The sequence below is a fragment of the Arvicola amphibius genome, chromosome X, assembly GCF_903992535.2.
Source record: "Arvicola amphibius chromosome X, mArvAmp1.2, whole genome shotgun sequence".
NCBI classification, from domain to species: domain Eukaryota; kingdom Metazoa; phylum Chordata; class Mammalia; order Rodentia; family Cricetidae; genus Arvicola; species Arvicola amphibius.
In genome coordinates this window covers 20,660,577-20,683,603 of record NC_052065.1, presented here as the reverse complement: position 1 = coordinate 20,683,603, position 23,027 = coordinate 20,660,577, and the positions used below count along the sequence as shown (strand labels likewise).

Sequence of the window (23,027 nt, the reverse complement as noted above, 5' to 3'; positions counted from 1 at the left end):
TGGGTCTTTAAAGGTTATATCAGCACCAATAGATGAATGGGTCTTGCATACAATGAATGTTGAGACATTTGACAATAGTACTGAAGCTTGGGTAGGAGAAGTGATTTCCAATGGTATGAGGAGACACCAAAATGCCAAATGCTTTAATTGTGGTAAAATAGGACATCTGAGAAGGGATTGTAGACAATGGATTCCTAGGAATAATGTCTCCTCAGGAATGGCAAGAATAGGAGGACTCAGGCTTCAGGTGTATGTAGAAGGTGTGGCAAAGACTGACATGGGACCAATGAATATAGGTTGACAAAAGACAGACAAGGCAACCCGATACAGTCAGGAAACTCGTTGGGGGGTCTCTAGCATGCCCCCAAGTCAAACGTGGTCCAATCATTCTCAGTCACTGTGGAGAACATGTCTCATCAGAAAAATTTAAAAGTCCACTGCCTACTGTAAAAGCCATACTGGTCTGGGTGATGGAGTAGACATGGAGGATGAATCAAAAACTCCAGTAGGAAATAGGAAACACATATTTGACAGACTTTTATAAATTATCAAAGACCAAAACTAAGGTTACATATAAATGGCATTGTAATTGTGGGATTGATAGATACAGGTGTGGACATGAGTATCATTACTCCAGAATCTTGGAATCCGAATTGGCCTCTTCAAGAGGCAGATGTTCATTTGCTAGTAATTGGAACCCTATCTCAAGTGAAACAAAGCATGAGGTGGGTTTAATGCATAGGGGCAGAAGGACAGAAAGGAAAGCTAAGGCCTTATGTAGCAAATATTGCAGCAGATTTATGGGGTCGTTGTAATGCCTGTGCTTGAGTTACTCTTGGTACAGTTCATGTGTCCCTCTACCATATGTGAGCCCGGCAAGGACCTGGAGATTAAAAGAACACACAAGAGACCTGGGTCATTCAAAAGATCAGCCGAATGCTGTTTATTCAAGCTTAGGAAAATCCTTATATACCTAGATGCTGCACAAGGAATTCCCTCCAGGCAGGTGGAAAAATGCCACACCCAAGATGGACTAAACAGTGCCCTATAGCTAATCACCAGGTGGGGCAGAGGGAGCACAGGAGCAAACAGGATGTTTTATCTGGCTGGCCAAAAACTGTCCTCAAGATGAACCCCAGGAGCAGGGGTAGATGGGCCCTACAGGTCCCCCTTTTATATAAATTATATGACTAGGCCTGTCTTAGGTAGCAGTACCCCTTACCCATCATGGCAAAGCATCCAAGTCAAAACACATTTTCTGTCTTATGTTGGGGCAGCCCCCCAAATACCTTACCTGTCATTGGCTCACTAGTCACCTATCACCACCAAGTTCAGCCAGATTTGTGCTGAGAGGTCCTCCAGGGCAATAGCTAAGAGGACTCGCCAAGTGGCGACATTGACCTGAGCTTGCCTTTGGCTCTGGCACCATGAAAACATGAAGATGATGCTCCAGCACATATAAATATTCCATAAGGAGGCTATGCCTCCTCCATCCTTAATGAGTCTGTCTGCAAATTGTAGCCCTTTAAGTAAGGTCTCAGTGCTGGTGGGAGGAGCCCTGGTATAGTTAACTAGAATAATATTAAGAGCCAATTTGTAAATTGTATACTCCAGGGTCCGTGAATAACAGCAATAAGCCTATAACTGTACAACGTAGCAGTGGTCTTTAACCAAAATTAAATACAAAATTAACTGCAATATTCATTTGTAAATATAGCTCAATTTGAATGGCCACAGGCATTTGCAACCTGCCCTGGTAAGGTATATCCATTGTGCTAGCAGAAGCAACTGTCTGACTAATGGAAAATCTAACAGCCATAGCCACTCTGGCAGCCACAGCAATGACTTCCATTATCATGGGATGGGTTGATAGGTAGAGGAACAATCCTTGGCACTCAGACCACCACAGCCAGTTCCTCAGGATACCAGCAACTCTTCAGTTGACAAGCCAGTGTCTATTGATCTCTTGGCTCTGTCCTGTCTTTAGGCTTTTAGACAGGAAAATCCATAACACACACCAGGCGCTTAGGTATCCATATTGGACTGTCAGCATCCTGTGGGAAAACACAAACAGCCCCTCTTCCCCACACCAGTACAGGATCTAGACCACACCAAGTGCCATCTGCTAGATACTTCCATTTGGCATGAGGCATCCCAGAAGAAACTGGCTGCCAATGCTGGTCAGCAGCAGTACGAGATTGAGCATCAACAGACAAAAAGTTTAAAATGTATAAAATAAAGGACAAATGGACTCTGGGGTGGAACCATATTCCCATTTTTTGCTTTATGCAAATAAACTTTGAGCATAAGATGTGCTTGATCCACTATAGCTTGTCCTTGAGGATTATATTTTTGTTTTATGAGAAATAGAGAACTTAGAGCAAAATTTAGCAAAGCCAGTGCAGATGTAGGCTGGCCCATTGTCAGTGTTTTTTTTTTTTTTGATGCAAAGTAATGGTGAAAAAACAATCTTTCAGGTCAATAACTAAAAGATGGCATCCTGCAGGAATACCCACAGGCTGGGTCAGCCCAGGTTGAGTTGCCCCCATTATTTCCATACAAACAATGAATGCTCTAAGATCTTGCAGCAGCCTCCATTTACCAGACTTTTTTTTTAATAACAAAGATAGGAGTATTCCAGGGAGAAGTGGATGGCACCATGCTCCCTGCCTCTAACTATTTCTGGAACTTATTTTGTAGATCAGGCTGGCCTTGAACTCACAGAGATTTGCCAGTTTCTGTCTCCTCAAGTGCTGGGATTAAAGGCGTGCACCACCACACCTGACTTTTTTCCTGGGCTAGTTAACCATCCTTTTACCCACAGGGCAATTCCTTTTTATGTGTCCCTATCTTCCACATTGAAAACAATTCCTTAACCTAGCTCCACCTTGACTCTCCCTAAGGGCAGAAACAATTACTTGCCCCATCCCGTGAGTGCCATCAATATCCCTGTATAACTAGATAAAGTTATTTAAGCTCTTATTTCTATGGGGGCATAGAGCCTTTTGACAGTATTTGTTAGCATTTTCATAGGACAATTGCTTTATGACAGGCATAGCTGAGTCCACTTCCCCAAAAATGCGACTTCCCAGCTGTAATAGACAGTGAACAAACTCAGAATAAGGTTCTGGAAGTCTTTGAAGGACCTTCGAGAGTTCTTCCCCTGCTCCTTTATTAGGTAAAGCTTTCCATGCTTTAACGTCCATGGCAACTATATGAACATAAACAGCAGGGTCATAAGCAATCTGTGCTGCTAAGCCAGCATACTGTTCTGCACCAGTTAACTTGTCAAGGATGTACTGGGGAAAACCAGCAGTGGCGTTACTCAGTGCGGTACTTTTGCAATTTTTCTCCATTTTGCCTCTCCATAACAAATAATCTCCCCCAGAAAGACAAGCCCTGCAAAGCTGCATCCAGTCACTGGGTGTAAGGTTGAGTTCTGCAAAGGATTCCATTAAAGCCACAGTGAAGGGGGCACGAGTTTCATAGGCCATAACTGCTTCTTTTAGTTGTTTAATATCCTTAATGGCCAGAGGATTATGCTGCCTGATCCTGTCCTTGATGATCAATAACTTTCACAACAGGATAAATTTGCCTTTCTCTACTTAGATTATGTAGTCTATTTTGGATCTCTCAGATTTCCACCTCTAAGTCTATAGGGGTGGAAGCAGCAGCAGAAGGATTTGAAGTGGCAAGGAATTGATTTTGTAGCAGAGGTCTCGTGGAGATATCTTTGTTTGCTCCTTTCTTTCTTCTTTTCCTAACTTCTTTTATCAGTGCAATCTCCTTTTCTAAAATTTCTTCTTCCTCTTCTATATCCCTTTTAGTACTCTTAACTTTCTACTCCTCAAAACTTTTAATAGAACTCACAGATTCTACATCCTGAATCTCCTCAAAGGTTTTGGTCAAATACTCTAATTGCTCTTTTACTTTTACTTGCTCCCAATCAGAAATATTAAAGCCTCATGCTTGTAGAAACCAGGGACTAAACTCTCTCAAAAAATTAGGCAATAAACTACCTTACACAAAAGAAAACTGTCTTAAAGATCTCTTATACTGTCTAGTTTTAATACTGGTGCCTTCCTTGCCTTGCTTCTCTAAAAGAACTATCAATTGGCCCGTCAATCAATTGGCCCATCATTATTGAATTATTAGCACCCATTTTCAATTCACCCTCACCAATCAGTTTCTTACCTGTTGGCCAGCATCTGAGGGTGATCTCTCAGGGGTGCCCTACTCCCCAAACTCCCTGATGGGCCTCCAACTGTAACTCCTGATCTCGCTGGTGGTTCTCCAACTGTAATGCCTGCATTACTCTCTCAGTACAGTTCGCACATTATTGTACCACGAGCCGGGCAAGGGCCTGGAGATTGAAAGAACGCACAAGAGACCTGGGTCATTCCAAAGGACATCAGCCTAATGCCATTTATTCAAGCTTAGGAAAATCCTTATATACCTAGATGTTGCACAAGGAATTCCCCCCAGGCAGGTGAAAAATTGCTGCACCCAAGATGGACTAAACAGTGCCCTATAGCTAATCACCAGGTGGGGCAGAGGGAGCACAGGAGCAAACAGGATGTTTTATCTGGCCGGCCAAAAACTGTCCTCAAGATGAAATCCAGGAGCAGGGGTAGACCTATGGGCCCTAAAGGTCATGACTTATTACAGCAATGGAAAAATTAGGTTAACATTCCTGCAGTCCCAAACACTTATGTTTCTGGAAAAGATATTATAAGGTATTACAGACAAAGGTCATCAGCCATTCAGGCTGTACAAGAACACAAAGAAACTAGCAAACTTTCAGAGGTACTAACAGCCCTGCCTTTATAATGGTTAACTGAGAAACCAATATCGTTTAAACAATGGCCTTTAACAGAAGAGAAACAGCAGGCTTTAGAACAGCTGGTACAGGAGCAACTAGATGCTCAACATATTGAAGCACTTGGGATTCTCCTGTATTTGTTGTTATATAGAAATCTGGAAAATAGAGAATGGTGACAGATCTAAGAGTTGTCAACAAGGTAATTCAGCCTATGGGCCCTCTACAATCGGGAATTCCTCTGCCTTCTCTATTACCAAAAGGATGGTCTCTCATAGTTATTGATTTGAAGGATTGTTTCTTCACTGTACCTTAACAAGAAAAGGACAGAGAAAATCTTGCTTTCACAGTACCTACTTACAATAATTCTCAGCCAACTAGGAGATACCAGTGAACCGTCCTCCCACAGGGAATGCTCAGTTGACACACTCTGTGCCAATACTTTGTCAGTCGGCCATTGGAAATAACACATAAGCAATTTCCTAAGCCTATAATTTACCATTACATGGATGACATTTTGTTATATGACTCAAATGTAGATACTTTAGAAAGAATGTTTGAAGAAATAAAGTTTTGCCTAAATGGGGATTACAAATTGCTCCTGAAAAAAAAATCAAAGAAGAGTTTCTGTCAATTATCTAGGTAACAAACTGTGTTTACAGAAAATTAGAACACAAAAGGCACAAATTAGGAAAGACCAATTATGGACACTTAATGACTTTCAAAGATTATTAGGAGACATTTCCAGTCTATGCCCAGCTGTTGGGATAATACCTGATCTAATAATTCATATATATATGTGCATATATATATGATAATAAACAAAACCTTAGATGGTGAAAAAGACTTAAATAGTCCCAGAGAATTAACAGTTGATGCAGAAAATAATTGAAGATTATTGAGGAGAAATTATAGTAGTCACGTGGATAGAATGAATCCAAGTCTTAATTATATTCTAGTCATATTGCCTTCCAGAATTTCCCCTACAGGAATTTTAATGCAAAGGAAAGATATTGTTTTAGAATTATATATGACACACCAATAACAGGAGCCTATACATTCTATACTGATGCAAATATATCAGGAAAGGCAGGATACAAATCAAAAGAATTAAGTAAGGTAGAACAAAGCCCTTATAATTCTGTCCAGAAGGTAGAGTTATATGCTATTTTCATGGTACTAAGGGATTTTAAAGAACCTCTCAATATAGTTACTGATTCACAATGTAAGGGATTTTAAAGAACCTCTCAATATAGTTGCTGATTCACAATGTGCAGAAATTGTTGTCTCGCATATTGAAACCACTGAATTTATACCAGAAGATGTGTTATATTGGGAAGGGATTTAGCTCTTGTTTTCACAGAAGAAAAACTATGAATACCATCAAAATTAATAAAGATTTGCTTTGAAAAAGAGAAACATCTTGAGAAAGAAATAAGAGCTCATCCACAGAGGTGACAACCATACAGGTGGTAAGGAAACCTCATATAGGGTTGGGGCAGGGTTCTGTTCTTTTCTTTATAGGAAAATACACATCTTCAAAATGTCAAGAGATCTTGGACATTTGGATGCTCTATATATTTGTAAATATATATTTACTTATAAATATATACAGCTGGCTTTGGCGTTGGACAATGGCTATCCTTCCGTCTCTAAATCCAAGCATGTTGTTTAAAGAAAATTCAGGGTTTCTGCCTCATGTCAGGAACCATCTGGTATGGGATAGAAATAATAAAGAATTTAGGAAAAATTTTACTTTCTCCATGCCGATTTTGTCTCTATAATATTTTTCATTGAATATATGTCTATATGAATAGTGTTTTAAGTTTTTCACAATGAACAGTAGATGTTCCTACAGATCTTTTTTCCTGCAGTAATCTTTGAAGTTTCCAGGAAGGACCCCACAACAACAACTCCACCTCGTTGAGACGACATAATGATGCCAGTTTTTGGTTACCAGCTGCACCTTCTCACAATGTTCTGGCAAGAACTCCAAATAATAACTTTAGAATAACCCTATCGACTACTCAGAAATCATTTGCAATTATACTAGACAGTAATCTTGAAACTTAACCATCACTTTGCTTTTATAGGATCCCATAGAAAGAACATCGCCCCCATGACAGCTAGAAGCAATTCTAGAAGATGATGTCCCCTCTCCCAACAAAGTTTGTCCTCAGGGTTGGGGGACACCATTTAGAGGTTGATTATTACTTGTATAGGGTAGAGGGTTGGGGGGGAGAAATTATGTAGGTCCAGAGATCACCTTGAAAAAAAGATGGAAAAATTGAATGGGATAATAGGTTATTTAGTGTGAACTTACTCATACTAATCATAGTAATAGTGAGTAATGGAGTGAATACTTGTGAGCTATTATTTATGGACAATTTACATTGGTATAAATTCTCATGTATTAATACAAGTTCCAATTATATTTGCTATTTTTGTTTACAGTATCTGTACAACTATGCAAAGTAATTTTGTCAGATTGTATGCATGCATGCATGTGTCTACTTCTGTTTAAGACATTTTGTACATTAATACAGTTTTTAGGATATATTTTTTGTATAAACATTAAACTTTTATTTATAATTTTACTGTCTTATCTAAAACACTTTATAGTGGCTTACTGCCTAAAAATTCCAGTTTAGATTATAATCCACAGAAATCTGATTCTACAAATAGGATATAATCGTAACTTTGATGTTCAGTTTTCTATCATGAGGAAAAAGATCAGGAAAACAGAGGTAAAGCAACAGTGTACACTGTACCATGCTATCAGAAAGCATAGGAAATGTTATCTCTCCAAAGTGTCCCATTAGCAAGTCATCAACTGCTGTTAGTGGTCCTGTAACCTCCAGAGTTGATCAAAGCGAGGTGTGAGGTGCTAATGAAACACGAATACAGACACATGACAAAGACAGGCTGTCCCAGAGAGTCAAGTGGAGACTTAAGGCAATTGTCCAGTATTTCAAGACTGCAGTGACTTCACTGAATGAAAGATTTCATTTGCTTCAAGTAACTGAATAACTGACTTGAATCTTGACTAGAACTGAGTTAAACAACTGTCTGCTGCCAGCTACACTGTGAATATGTATTACTTAGAACCTTTGCAAAATTCTACATGGTTCTTCATTTGCATGTGGTACAATTACTTAAAATTATATCAAAACCTTATTAGTTCAGGTAATTTCTCAAAATGTAATTTATGCTGAAAAGTCATGCCATAATACTACTAATCATAAATGTAAACATTTTCAAAAATACATTTTTAAATCAAAGAGTTAATTAGGAAATGTCATAATAAAATATGCAATCTTTATATAAGTATGTCCTTTTAAAAATAAAACAAGAACAGGATTAAAAATAAACCATGATGGAGGTAAACAAATGCATTGTGATGTAACTATTGTTCTTTATTTCTTGGAAGAGTTTAAGAATTAGAGGGCAGCTATCTCTTCAGGGTAGCAGCTCTCAAAGGCAGAACACTGTTCAGATCTCTCTTGTTTTTTAATCTGTGCCATGACTTTAAAAACTGATCCTTGATCAAATCAAACTTTTGCTTTTCATGCACAGCTCTGGCGGTATTAGTTCCATCAAAGGGTTCTTCAACACAGATATATTTATTTCTCCATTCAATGTCATCAGGCCTTGGGATGGCTTTGGCTTCACGAACTGAAATCATCTGAGTGTTCTAGTCAAATTCTGTAGCATAATATTTAAGAAAGCCCAGTAAGAGGTCTCCAAGACTTGATTCATTCTTTGAGAGGTAAGGAGGAACACTGCATGGAGTATGATGCACAAGGTGCAGCTGTACAGAAGTACTAAGAGATTCTGGGTAAATTTTTTGGAGGGATGGAAGGGTGGGTTCAGGTAAGGTTTGTAAGTAGTGCAAAACCATCAATACAAGACTGTAGCTGCTTAAAGTACCATGACTGGCGTCATTTATATTGTGGTGACTTGCCCACTTCTTAATCACCAGCACTAATGGACGACCTCAATTTTCAAGGTAGGCATAAGTTCTGAGAAGGAATGTGTTTCTAATTCCAACAGTATTGTTTACATTTAAGTCAGATTCCACACAACTGACTTTATCCCTGAACTTCACAATTGGCACTTTTGCACGAATCAGCTGAGGTCTCTCAATGTAGCCAGACAGTCGAGTACAGAAGTGTTTATGGACTAAGGTGAGTATATGGCGGGCTTCAGTCTTCTGATTCACTGGTTCTTCTTTAACAACTAAGCATAAATCACCATCACTGCTCTGGGCACCAAATCCACTTAAAGACGATGCAACCAAAAAAAGTCTGCTTTGAGGGAAGAGCAGCTGGATCTCTCTCTGTAGCTGTGCTCTACAGAGTTCTTTCTTCTTTAAGTCACTTGTTTGCTGTTGACAAGTTTGAAACAACTCTAATATCTGCTGACTCAGCTTATCTTTGGCCTCAGGCAGTATGATTTCTCTAGGTTCTAACAGTGGAATTTCTCGAGGAGGTGGAACACATCTTACTATATCTGGTACATAGTGTGTGTGAAACAATGGTAGCATGGAATATCTTTGGTCACCTGATAAAGGCACTATCTGGTTAATTATAGTTGGCTCTTGGTGGGGTGAATGGAAACACTGTCGTTTACCATCAAGAGGAAAGGCTTTTTCATGGCTGATTCTCTTCCTTCCTCAAAACAATGGGGATGTGGAGTTCTGTATTGGACTGACAGTTCCATATGTCAGGGGCTATAAGGTCACAGCTCTAGACAAGTCTACATTTTGGAAGTTGTATTGTGCATCAATAAGTTGCTGGTATGAATAAAGAGTTGGTGAGAGAGCAAAGAAGTTATTATACTGTTGGTGGTTTGGAGTGAAGGGTGGACGACCCAAAATTGAGTTTGGGAACTTGCTCTTGCTCACTGAAGGTGAACATGTAATCTACCGGTGTCCATGCTGAAGGGCCGAGCAGGGCCCAGCAGCACCGCCCGCAGCACTGCGAGGCCCAGTTCAGGCTGGTGACCCAGGAACTGGCAGGGCGGCAGTGAGGTGACAGCCGACATGGCCAGGCCCATGCGGGCGTGGAGGTTGGGAGCGGCGACAACAAAAAGAAAGCTTTAGGATATATTTATCAGGTTATATTGTATATTCCTACCTCTGATCAAGATACTTATGCATTGTTTACATTTTGAGGTCATTGTCCTTATTTACTGTACAGTTATTTACAGAGTATTCAATATTCTGATATGGTCTTAGTCTTTAAGTTATATAGTTATATATTAAGTATTATGGGTCAATAGTTATTTATGTTTAGTATACATAGAGTCAGATTAATTAGGTTCTTTAGATACATAGAGATTGTATTCTGCATAGATAGGTAATCTTCAACCACTTCAAAGATCTGTAGAACATGGCATTTAAATAATTTAAGGTTCTATTGATGTGAAACATTGCTCCTAACAGCACCAATCTATTCCCAAGAGAATGTTGAGCACTGAAGACATTCCACTTGGAGTTTGCTTTCTTGGCACAACTGGACTTTGGTCAAGGAACTGCTCATATCTCTACCACTGACAAAGTGCATGGTGTCTAGACTGGATAGGCAGGACACAAGGAAAAAGACTCAAACCTTGCAAAGAGAGCGTTGGATGGTTCTGAAAATTTTTCCTGCCTCTGAAAATGGTCTGTCAATTACTCTAGGCTTTAGCCACCGTTGGTTGCTTCAACATTGCAGATGAAATTTTTTATAAATTTTTATTGATATTTATTGAGCTCTACATTTTCTCTGCTCCCTTCCCTGCCTCTTTCCTTCCCCCCCCCCCCCCCCCGAGCCCTCCCCCAAGGTCCCTATGCTCAAAATTTGCTCAGGAGATCTTGTCTTTTTCTACTTTCTACTTCCCATGTAGATTATATCTATGTAAGTCTGTCTTAGTGTCCACATTGTTGTCTAAATTCTCTGGGATTTAAAAACCACTTATGAGTAAGTACATGTGATAATTGTCTTTCTGTGTCTAGGTTACCTCACTCAAAATGATGTTTTCTAGCTCCATCCATTTGCCTGCAAAATTTAAGCTGTTGTTATTTTTTTCTGCTGTGTAGTATTTCATTGTGTAAATGTACTACATTTTCCTTATCCATTATTCAGCTGAGGGGCATTTAGGTTGTTTCTAGGTTCTGGCTATGACAAAACTGCTTTAAAAATGTTGAGCAGAGCATCCTTTGGATATATACTCCAAAGTAGTATTACTGGGTCTTGAAGAAGGTTTCCTAATTTTCTGAGAAATTACCACACTGACATCCAAAGGGGCTGTACCAGCTTTCACTCCCACCAGCAATGCAGAAGTGTTCCCTTTACCCCACAACCTCTCCAGCATAAATAGTCATCGGTATTTTTGATCTTGGCCATTCTTACAGGTGTAAGATGAAATATCAGAGTTGTTTTGATTTGCATTTCTCTGATGACTAAGGATGTTGAACATTTCCTTAAGTGTCTTTCAGCTGTTTTAGATTTGTCTGTTGAGAGTTCTCTGTTTAGGTCTGTATTCCAATTTTTTATTGGATTATGTGTTCTTTTGATGACCAATTTCTTGATTCTTTATATATTTTGGAGATCAGCCCTTTGTCTGATGTGGGGTTGGTGAAGATCTTTTCCCATTCTGTAGGCTGTCATTTTGTCTTGTTGACCATGTCCTTTGCTTTACAGAAGCTTTTCAGTTTCGGGAGGTCCCATTTAGTAATTGTTTCTCTCAGTGTCTGCTGCCTGGGATATATTTAGGAAGTGGTTCCCTGTGCCAATGTGTTCAAGTGTACTTCCCACTTTCTCTTCTATAAGGTTCAATGTGGCTGGCTTTATGTTGAGGTCTTTGATCCATTTGGACTTGAGTTTTGTGCATGGTGATAGATATGGGTCTATTTTCTTCTTCTACATGTTGATATCCAGTAATGCCATCATCATTTGTTACATATGCTTTCTTTTTTCCATTTGATATATTTTGCTTCTTTGTCAAAAATTTGGTGTTCAAATATGTGTGGATTAATACCCATGTCTTCTATTCAGTTCCATAGGAAATCCTATTCATTAATAGTTTATCTTAGCGCCTACACTAATGGTTTTCTGCTCAGAAAGTCTTTTCCTGTGTGAATAAGTTCAAGGCTATTTCCCACTTTCTCTTCTATCAAGTTCAGTATATGTAGTTTTATGTTGAAGTCTTTGCAAACATTTGGACTTGAGTTTTATGCAAGGTGGTTAAGTGTGGATCTACTTGGATTCTTCTACATTCAGTGATCCCTTTTGGCTAGCACCTTTTGTTGAAGATTCTGTCTTTTTTCAAGTATATATTTCTGGTTTCTTTATCAAAAATCTAATGTCTGTAGGTGTGTAAATTTATGTCTGGCTCTTCAGTTCCTTTGACCAGCATGTCTATTTCTGTGCCAATATCATGCTGTTTTTATTACTACAGCTCTGAAGTACAACCAGAAATCGGGGATGGTGAGACATTCAGCAGTTCTTTTATTGTTCAAGATTATTTTAGCTATCCTGTGTTTTTGTGTTTCCATTTAAAACTAAATATTTTCCCTCAGGATCTGTGAATAATTATGTAGTAATTTTGATGGAAATTTTGATAGTATCACCAATTTTATCATTAATCCTACCAATCCACGAGCATTGCAGATCTTTCTATCTTATGTTCAATTATTTCAATGTCTGGAAGTATTTATTATATAACTATTTTACTTGCTAGGTATCCCAAGATATTTTGATATTATTTGAAGCTAATGTGAAAGGTGTTATTCTCCCGTTATCATCCTCAGTTTGTGTCATTTGTGTATTTTGGAGGGCTAATCATTTTCTTTATTGATTTAGTATACGGCTACTTTGCTGAAAGTGTTTATCAGCTGTAGGAGTTTCTTAGTGAAATTGTTTAGGTCATTTGTGTCACACCATCTGCAACGAAAGATACTTCTTCCTTTCCTATTTGTGTACCCTTCCTCTCCTTAAGTTGTCATATTACTCTTCTAAGACTTCAACTGCTATACTGAATAGGTATGGAGACAGTGGAAAACCTTGTCTTGTTCCTGATTTCAGTGGGATCACTGAGTTTTTCTTCATTCAATTTGATGTTGGCTGTAGGCTTGCTGTAAATAGCCTTTTTTATATTTATGTATGTCTCTTGTATCCCTAATCTTTTATCCCATGACTTTTATTATGAAAGAGTGTTGGATTTTGTCAAAGGCTCTTTCTGCATCTAATGAGATGATCATGTGGTTTTTGTATTTTTGTTTGTTTATATGATGAATTACATTTATGAGCTTACATATGTGGAACCGTGCCTGCATCTCTGGGATGCAGCCTCCATGGTGATGCTGTGCGATCCTTCTTGATGTGTTCTTGGATTCTATTCACAAGTATTGTTTTTAGTATTTTTGCATCTATGGTCATAAGTGAAAATGTTCTGCAATTCTCTTTCTATTGGGGGTCTTTATGTGGTTTAGGTATCTGACTAACCAAGGCCTCATAAAATTAATTAGGAAATTTCCCTTCTGTTTATATCTTGTGGAATAATCTGATGAGTATTAGCATCAAGTCTTCTTTGACAGTCTAGTAGCATTCTAATCTAAAACCATCTGGCCCAGGGCTTTTTTTGGTTGGGAGATTTCATGAGTGCATCTATTTTATTAGGGGTTATAGGTCTGCTTAAATTGATCATCTGATTATGATTTAACTTTGGTAGTGGCATGTATCAAAAAATATCCATTTCTTTTAGAGTTCCCAATTTTGTGAGTACAGGTTTTGAAAGTAGGTCTTTATGATTCTCTTGGTTTCCTCGGAATCTCTTTTTCTTTCCCCCTTTTTATTTCTTTTTTTAAGCAAAAACGTGTTTTATTGCATAAAAAGGAAGAACTATTAATGTTTCCACTAGGTAATTCTGTATTATCTTTTTTGTATTTCTTTTTTAATTACTTTATAAATAATAACAATCAAGATTTCCATTTCCTCCCCTCCTCCCACTTCCCTCCAACTTCCCCACTCACTCTCTCCTCTCCCCCTCCAGTCCTAAGAGAGGGCAGGGTACCCATCCCTGTGGGAAGTCCAAGGCCCTCCCCCCTCCATCCAGGCTTAGAAACGTATGTATCCAAATAGAATAGGATCCCAAAAAGCCAGTACATGCAGTAGAGACAAATCACAGTGCCATTATCATTGGCTTCTCAGTCTGCCCTAATTGTCAGCCACATTCAGAGGGTCCAGTTTGATCCCATGCTTGTTCAGTCCCAGTCCAGCTGGATTTAGTGAGCTCCCATTAGCTCAGGCACACTGTCTCAGTGGGTGGACCAACCCCTCATAGTTCTGACTTTCTTGGTCATATTCTCCCTCCTTCTGCTCTTCAGCTGGACCTTGTTGGGAGCATGGGGGTGGGGAGTGGCGGTAAGGGGAATGGGAGAGGGGGAAAGAGAAGGGAGAAGGGGAGGGTTGGGGAGATTTGGGGAAGTGGGATGGGTAAAATGGAGGAAGGACGATATGGGAGCAGGGAAGAAGATATCTTAATTGAGGGAGCCATTTGGGATTGGCAAGAGGCTTGGCTCTGGAGGGTTTCCCAGGAGTCCACAGGGATGACCCCAATTAGGAGCCTGGGCAGTGGAGGAGAGGGTGATTGAACTGGCCCTTTCCCGTAGTCAGACTGAGGACTATCTTGAATTTCACCATAGAACCCTCATTCGGTGGCTGATGGAGATAGAGATAGAGACCCACATCAGAGGACTGGACTCAACTCTCTCTTTTATTTCTAATTTTGTTAAGTTAGATATTTTCTCTTCACTTGTTAAGTTGGATAAGAGTTCATCAATTTTATTTTCTCAAAGAACCAACTCTTCACTGATTCTTTGTATTTTTTTGTGTTTCTATGCTATTGATTTCAACCCCATGTTTGATTAATTCTTGCCATCTATTTATTCCTCCCGTGTGCGCTTCTCTTTGTTCTAGAGCTGTGTATGCTGCAAAGTTGCTAGTATGAGATCACTCCGGGTTTTTGTTTTATTTTTTTTTTATGTAGACACATAGTGCTATGAACTTGCCTCTTAGAACTGCCCTCATTGTGTTCCCTAAATTTGGGTATGCTGTATATTTATTTTCATTGGATTCTAGAAAGTCTTCAGTTTCTTTCTTAATCTGTCTTGATACATTTTTTTTTCATTCAGAGAGGGTTGTTCAGTTTGCATGAGTTTGTAAGCTTTTTGTTGTTTCTGCTTTTGATATCCCACTTTAATTGATGGTAGTCTGTCTTAGTTAGGGTTTCTATTTCTGTGAAGAGGAACCATGGTCGTGGTAACGCTTATAAAGGAAAACATTTAATTGGGGTGGCTTACAGTTTCAGAAGTTTAATCTATTATCATCATGGTGGGACATGGCAGTGTGCAAGTAGACATGATGCTGGAGAAGTAGCTGGCGTCCTACATTTTGTAGGCAACAGGAAGTGGTCTATATATTATACTGAGTGAAGCTTGAACAAAGGAGACCTCAAAGCCTGTCCCACAGTGACACGTTTCCTCCAACAAGACCACACCAACTCCAACAAAACCACCCCTCCTACTAGTGCTGTTCCCATTTGTAGTTGAATTTCTTTGTACCATCAGTTCCCAAATGATGACATAGAGACTTATGAAAGCTTATCCTTAGCTTAGGCTTGTTCCCATCTAGATCTCATAACTTAAATTAACCTGTTTCTATTAATCTCCGTTCTGCCACATGGCTCTTTACCTCTCCTCCATTCTGTACATTCGACTCCCTCCATGTCTGGCTGGTGAAATCCATGCACCTCAGATTATCCCCCCAAATTCCTGTCTCTGTCTGGGAATCCTGCCTATTCCCTCCTGCCTAGGTACTGGCCATTTAGCTCTTTATTAAACCAATCAGAAGGTGCCTTGGCAGAGGCCCATCTTCACAATATACAAAAGGATTATTCTACAACACCCTTTAGGGGCCATTTCCTTTCAAAATACCACATAGTCTGATGTGATGCAGAGTCTTAGTTTGATTTTCTGGTATCTCTTGAGACTTGCTTTGTGTTGGAATATGTGGTCAATTTGGAGAGAGTTCTATGAGGTCCTAAGAAGAAGGTATGTTCTTTTGTGTTTGGGTAAAATGTTTTGCAAGTATCTGCTAGGTCTATTTTGTGTATAGGTCTGTTAGCTTCAGTATTTCTCTGTTTAGTTTTTGTCTGGATGGTCTGTCTATTGGTGAGAGTTGGGTGTTTAAGCCCCCCACTATCCATGTGTGTGGGTCAATGTGTCCTTTAAGCTATAGCAGTGTTCCTTTTACAAACTTGAGTGCCCATATGTCTGTGACATAGACGATATGAATTCCATTGTCCTCTGGTAGATTCTTCCTTTGAGGAGTATGTGGTGTCCTTCCCTATCTCTTCAGATTAATTTTGGTTTGAAGTCTATTTTGTCAGATACTAAAATGACTACACGAGTTTATTCTTAAGGTCCATTTCCTTGGCATATTTGTAACCCTTTACTCTATGGTGATATCGACCATTGATGTTAAGGTGTGTTTCTTGGATGCAGCAGAAGGATGGAACAGTTCTGTTTTAAATTCCATTTGTTAGTGTCATGGTATTACGGAATTGAGACGACTGATTCTGACAGATATCAATGGCCATTGATTTTTTAATTTCTGTTAATTTGGTGGTAGTGGTGGTGGGACAGATGTGTGAGTGAGTGTGTGTGTGTGTGTGTGTGTGTCCATGCTTACCTGATTTTGACTTTGCTGGCATGGGTTTATTTACTACCTGTGTTTTCTTGGATGTAGTTAACCCCTTTAGGCTGGAGTTTTCCTTCAAGCAAATTTTGTAGGGCTGGATTTCTAGACAGAAATTCCTTGAATTTGGTTTTATCATGCGCGGAACATCTTATTTTCTCTATCTATGGTGGTTGAAAGTTTTTCTAAGTATAGTAGTCTGTGGTCTCTTAGAGTCTGCAAGAAATCTGTCCAGGACCTTCTGGCTTTCAGAGTCTCTGTTGAGAATTCAGGTGAAATTCTAATAGGTGTAATTCTAATAGGCCTGCCAAATATGTTATTTGGCATTTTCTCTTGCAGCTTTTAATATTCTTTCTTTTGTTCTGTAAGTTTAGTGTTTTGAGTTTTATGTGTTGGGGGAACTTTCTTTTCTGGTCCAGTATATTTGGTGTTCTGCAAGCTTCTTGTGCTTTGATCAGCATCTCCTTCTTTACGTTGGGGAAATTTTCTTCTATGATTTTGTTGAAAAATATTTCCATTAAAGAACAATGATCAACTTCTCATGGAAAAGCAAAACACCCCAGATAGCCAAAACTAATCCTGTACAAGAAAGGAATTTCCAGAGGCATCACCATCCCTGACTTCAAACTCTACTATACAGCTATAATAATGATAACAGCTTGGTATTGGCATAAGAACAGACAGGTGAACCAATGGAATCAAATCTAAGACCCTGATATTAGTCCACACACCTATGAACACCTGATTTTTGATAAAGAAGCCAAAATTATACAATGGAACAAAGAAAGCATCTTCAACAAATGGTGCTGGCATAACTGGGTGCCAGCATGTAGAAGAATGCGAATAGATCCATATATATATATATATATATATATATATATATATATATATATATATTATTGATTCTATTTCCACTTTCGATCCTGAATGGTTTAATTCATTTCCTTCCACTGTTTGTTTTCCTAAATTTCCTTAAGGAATTTCTTCATTTCCTCTAAGTTTCTCTACCACATATATAAATACTCTCTTTAGGTCTTTTTCTTGAGCTTCAGCTATGTTGGAATATTCAGGGCCTGCTGTCGTGAGGTTGCTCAGCTCGGGTGGATGTGTATTATCCTGGATGTTATTGATTGTATTTTTATGATTATGTCTTGGCATCTAGGTTTGGGAAGGTTGTAATTCTAGATGCTGATATCTGGTCTTTCTTGGCTGGTGTTTTGTTCCTGAGTTTCTGTTTCTCTCTGGTTTTTAGTTGAGTGTTGCTTGTAGGAAAGTCTTCCTGGGGTCCTGATAGCTGTGGCCACTGGGGGTTCCAGGTGAAACATGTTTCTGGGCATTGTTACCCAAGACTTAGGAATGGGCATGTGCTAAGGTGATGGAGGGTCTTCTAAATAGAGAGGAAAGCAGGGTGCCCCACTAAGATTTGCTTAGTTAGTCCCCTGGCAATGAGTGTAGAGAGGCCATAGCAGAAGGTCTGCTCCAGAGCTGGGGATGAGACTGGGGGATTGGATTTGGAGGAATGGAGGGAGAGGTGAAGGTCTGCCCTCGGCCTACCTGCTTCCATGGTCAGAGTGACCTGTGGGTTCCCAGGGGGTGCCTGCTGGATTTGGGGACTGGGGTCAAGCAATGAGTGGTGGGAGGGAAATTATGAGGGAAGATCTGTGTCCCCCAGTGGAGATGGGGGGCAGCAGAGGTTTTGCTGCAGAACTGGAGGATTACAGAAGAAGAGGGGAAGCTTTGCAGTTGACCTGTCTCCCTTATGGGAGTTAAGTTGTTTTAAAATAGCTTGTTGATTTTACTAAGTATACATTTGTATATAATTTAAAAATAAAATATTCCTGCATCTTTGCCTAGCAGGGAAGACAACATCATCAAGAAAGTGGGGAGAATTTTCATCTCCCTCTGCTGACCCTGCAATTTCTCTAAGTACAGGAAACCCAACTACATATTCACATTCTTCCTCCAGATCCGAAATAGCAGATGAATACTATTACAAAGATCTATAGCTAGTCAAAATGCAGAGAAGAAATGCCATTGGGGTGCCCAGCCCCAACTGATGCATCTACAACACAACCCCTACGCCTAAGACTAAGGGGACATCTCGAAAGAGGGGGCAAATAGAGTGTAAGAGCCGGAACAGGAAGTCTGCTGGGAGATAGTCCCTTCTATATATGACAGGAAGGCTGCACCCACAAAATCTCAATGCTATGAACACCCAAGCAAGGCCGGAACAAGGACAGTCCCAGTTGGCATGGCAATGTGGAAGGGGGAAAAGTCTCACAAGGTCGCAAATTCAGATGGAGAGCTACAAGCAATTTAATGACTGCTGAGAGAGAAACCAGTCTTTCCCACTGATATGTTCCGCAACCAGTTCTCTACCCAATACCAAATGGTCATTCTTAAAAACATACATTTGAGCAACACTGAACTCAGCAGGTTGTATTAATATGTTTATTAATAAGCGTTTGTTTGTTTTCGTGTGTGTGTGTGTTGTGTGTGTGTAACACTAATAAAGAAAAAGGTCATGAATTTAAGGGGGCACAGGCAGGGTTGGAGGGAGAAGGCATATCGGTGTAAATACAAAATCCTCAAAGAAGAAAAATATGTAAGGTAAAAGAAAAAATTAAATTCCTTCGTTCACTGGTATCCTTTGCTTCTCCCACTGCCCTGCCCCATCCTAACACCCTTCTTGCTTATTAGCTTTCTCCAAATGTGTTCTTTCTGCTTTCCTGTGTGTGTGTGTGTGTGTGTGTGTGTGTATTCATTAACCACTCCTTCACCCTCCCCTCACCCCTTTCCACCTACCTATTCTTCCACTTTCAAAAACCCCCATGTCATGCACACATGTATGTAAGTATGTATATATATGTATATTTAAATCTAATCTCCACACAGGAGAAAAAATGTATAGCTGGGGTGCCTAGGTCGGTCCATAGAAAAACTGCCAAATTAAGCAAAGAAGTTTGTACAGACTGAACAGAACTTAGTTTATACAGTTCTCAGTTTCAGGCTGGCTCAGATTAAACAAACCGACAGTTTTTGGAAACACAAAGGGCGGGGGAAGAGGAGTATGTAGCCTTACTTTGTCCAACACTGCCATCTAATGGTCGGAGAAACGTAAAATCGTTTACAGGCCAAAAAACTGCCTATATGGCTTTTAGGAAGCCCAACAACTAAGCTGAGTGAAAGACACATGGAGCCTGGTAAAGGGTATCTAGCTCTGAAAGAAAAACGAGAATCGCGCCACACTCCCAGCACTCATTAAGTGTTTCATGTAGTGATTTTCCCACGTGCTCGTTATGTCCATAAAGTGTCCAAACAAAACATACCTCCCACCTCAAAGCAAATAAGAGCTTGTTTTTAAGCAAACCGTATGCAACCACGACACGGTCATATGGTATTTAGGGCATCCTGAATCCAAAGGAGAAACAATTCATGGGGCTGGGACGGGGGAGGGGCAGGGGCTTCGGGGGACTCAGTGATTTTGAGCCTTCAGAACATTTGGAGAACGGATCGAAAGTGGGGCAACGCGGACAGTTATTTAGCATGTCACCTCCACTGCCCGCTGACTACATGTAAAACCTCATCAGAGAGGACAAAAGCGCAAGCAAAAGGCAGGAAAATGCCCACGATCTCAGTGCTTAAGTGTACGCCAACTGTTAGCTGTGCCAGTCCTTTGTGTCCTGCTTCTGGCTGAAAAGAGGGGAGCGGGGGAAAGAGACGATGAGGGAAGGACTAAGGAAGGCGGCTTTCCCAGGGCAGTTTCCCTGGTCACGCTTCGTGTCTATATGCGTGTATTTTATGGTCGCTCTTTTTGCACCTTCTGGCTAAGGCTGAGTGTGTGCTTCGAAGCATCAAAGCTGAGGAGCTTCCGAAGTGAAAGAAACAGCGGGACGCATGGACAAGAGGAGGCCTCACCTTTCTGCCTCTTGGTGCTTTCCAAAAGGGGATCCATCTGCTCAGCATGTTCTTGAAATCTTAGAGTTGACAGTTTCTTGAGACCTATCCAAGACAAGGCACCACCGTGCCAAAGGCAAAGCAACGCTTACATCTGTGAGATGGTCTTCCTCCTGTTGGTTTTGGGTTGGGGAGAGACTATTTTGTGCCACGTGACCTGACATGCTTACCATAAATTATGACAATAAGCAAGGAACCTGATAAGTAGGGCATTAATTCAAGGCCACTTTGAGCCTGGGTATTATTGGGGAAATGGACACAAGGAAAGAATCCACAGAGGCCTTGCTTTTCTGCTTAGTTTGCAGCTGTCTGGGGGAGGGAAATTGTCCCATCTGAGGTGCAAGGTCACAGCCACTCTCTGTAGCTGTGCTGGGAGAAAGGCTAGAGCGAGTGTGGCTTGGGTTGGAGAGAGCAGCTAGAGGGTCCGCAGCCTAACGTCTCTAGATAAGGCAGGGTATCCAAAGTATGGGAATGGTCTGCTGGAAGTGTTATAGAGTACTGGGCATGGTGACTAGCTTTTAATCTCAGCACTCAAGAGACAGAGGCCAGCCTGGTGTGCATGGTGAGCTCCAGGATAGGCGGGACTACATACAGAAATGTTGTCTAAAAAGAAGGAAAAAAGAAAACAGAGTTGCAGAATTGCTTCTTTACATTTTAGAAATGCAAGAATACTTAAACATGATGTAGAAGATATGTGGCATAGTCGTTATATTGCTGTGAAGAAACACAATGGACAAAGGCAACTCTAATAAAAGCAAGCATTTAATTGAGGTTGGCTTACAGTTTCAGAGGCTCAGTCCATTGTCATCATAGCAGGAAGCCTGGCTGCATGCATGGAGCGGCAGCGCTAGCTGCATCCTGATCCACAGGCAAAGAAACAGAAAGACACTGGGCCTAGCATGGCCCACCCTAGTGACACTTCCTTCAACAAGGCCACACCTCCTGATCCTTCTCACGTAGTGCCACCTCCCATGATGAAGCATTTAAATATATGAGCCTATGGGGGCCATTCTTAGTTAAACCACCACAATATATATTCTGGACGACTGGAAATTTGAATTTCCAAAAAAATGTTAAATACCTAATGTCACACAACATAATTTCAGAATTCATTGTTGGACAATACACTATCTCAAATATGAAAAATAATGATAGTCATTTTACTTTTAAATGGATGTGTATTAATGCTTGTGTTCTAACTGTTGTGGGATATTTGAGTAACTATGTAAAGGTAAGTCACTGTTTTACCTTGCCTGCCTAAGACTCCTGATTGGTTTCCTAAAGAGCTGAGATTGCAAATTCGGGAAGAGCTTAGATTACAGGAGACCCTGGATCAAGCACACACAAAACATACAAAAAGGAAAGAAAAAGAAAAAGTCAGTTTATTTGTGTACAATAATGTTCAAAATATACCTTCTTTTGGTAAATGATGTGACTTTTCCCCCCAGTGTTTTGAGGGTACAGGTAAAAGCAACCCAAAAGACTTCATGATGAGAGGGGTAAGGGCTTTGAGGAAGACAGTTATTCAAGGCTGGACTGAGTAGGAGGAGCCTGGAGACTTGGCTCTAGGCTTGAACATTGGGCGACCCGGACTATCTGGCGGCTCCAGCACTATGCCTTGACCTATAGGTAAACGATGGGGAAGCAACATCCAGGAAACCATCAGGGAGACTGGCAGCGACCTCATTGCCATCACTGCTCAGCGGAGAATCAGCCAATCCTAGGCCACGCCCGGCAGCTTCCTTCCGGTGGGGAAGGGACCACTGATGTATCGCTAGGGTAAAGGAATGGTGAAAAAAAAAATCTTTCAGGTCATTAACTAAAAGATGGTATCCTGCAGGAATACTCACAGGCTGAGGCAACCCAGGTTGAGTTGCCCCCATTATTTCCATACAAACAATGAATGCTCTAAGATCTTGCAGCAGCCTTCATTTACCATACTTTTTTAATAACAAAGATAGGAGTATTCCAGGGAGAAGTGGATGGCACCATGCTCCCTGCCTCTAGCTATTTCTGGAACTTATTTTGTAGATCAGGCTGGCCTTGAGCTCACAGAGATCTGCCAATCTCTGTCTTCCCAAGTACTGGGATTAAAGGCTTCTGCCACCACACCTGGCTTTTTTTTTTTTTTCTGGGCTAATTAACCATACCTTAACCACAGGACAATTCCTTTTTATGTGTCCCCATCTTCCACATTGAAAACAATTCCTTGACCTAGCTCCATCTTGACTCTCCCTAAGGGCAGAAACAATTACTTCACCCATCCCATGAGTGCCATCAATATCCCTATATAACCAGATAAAGTCATTTATTTAAGCTCTTATTTCTATGGGGACATAGAGCCTCTTGACAGTATTTGTGAGCATTTCATAGGCCAATTGCCAAAATGCAACTTCCCAGCTGTAACAGGTGGTCCACAAACTCAGAATAAGTTTCCAGAAGTCCTTGAAGGACCTTAGACAGTTCTTCCCCTGCTCCTTTATTAGGTAAAGCTTTCCATGCTTTAACGT

General features: G+C 40.3%; 1 pseudogene; it reads right to left on the bottom strand.

Moving 5' to 3' along the window:
* Window positions 1–8,768: 8,768 nt before the first annotated feature.
* Window positions 8,769–16,576, bottom strand: LOC119805002 (annotated as a pseudogene).
* Between the last annotated feature and the right edge of the window lie 6,451 nt (window positions 16,577–23,027).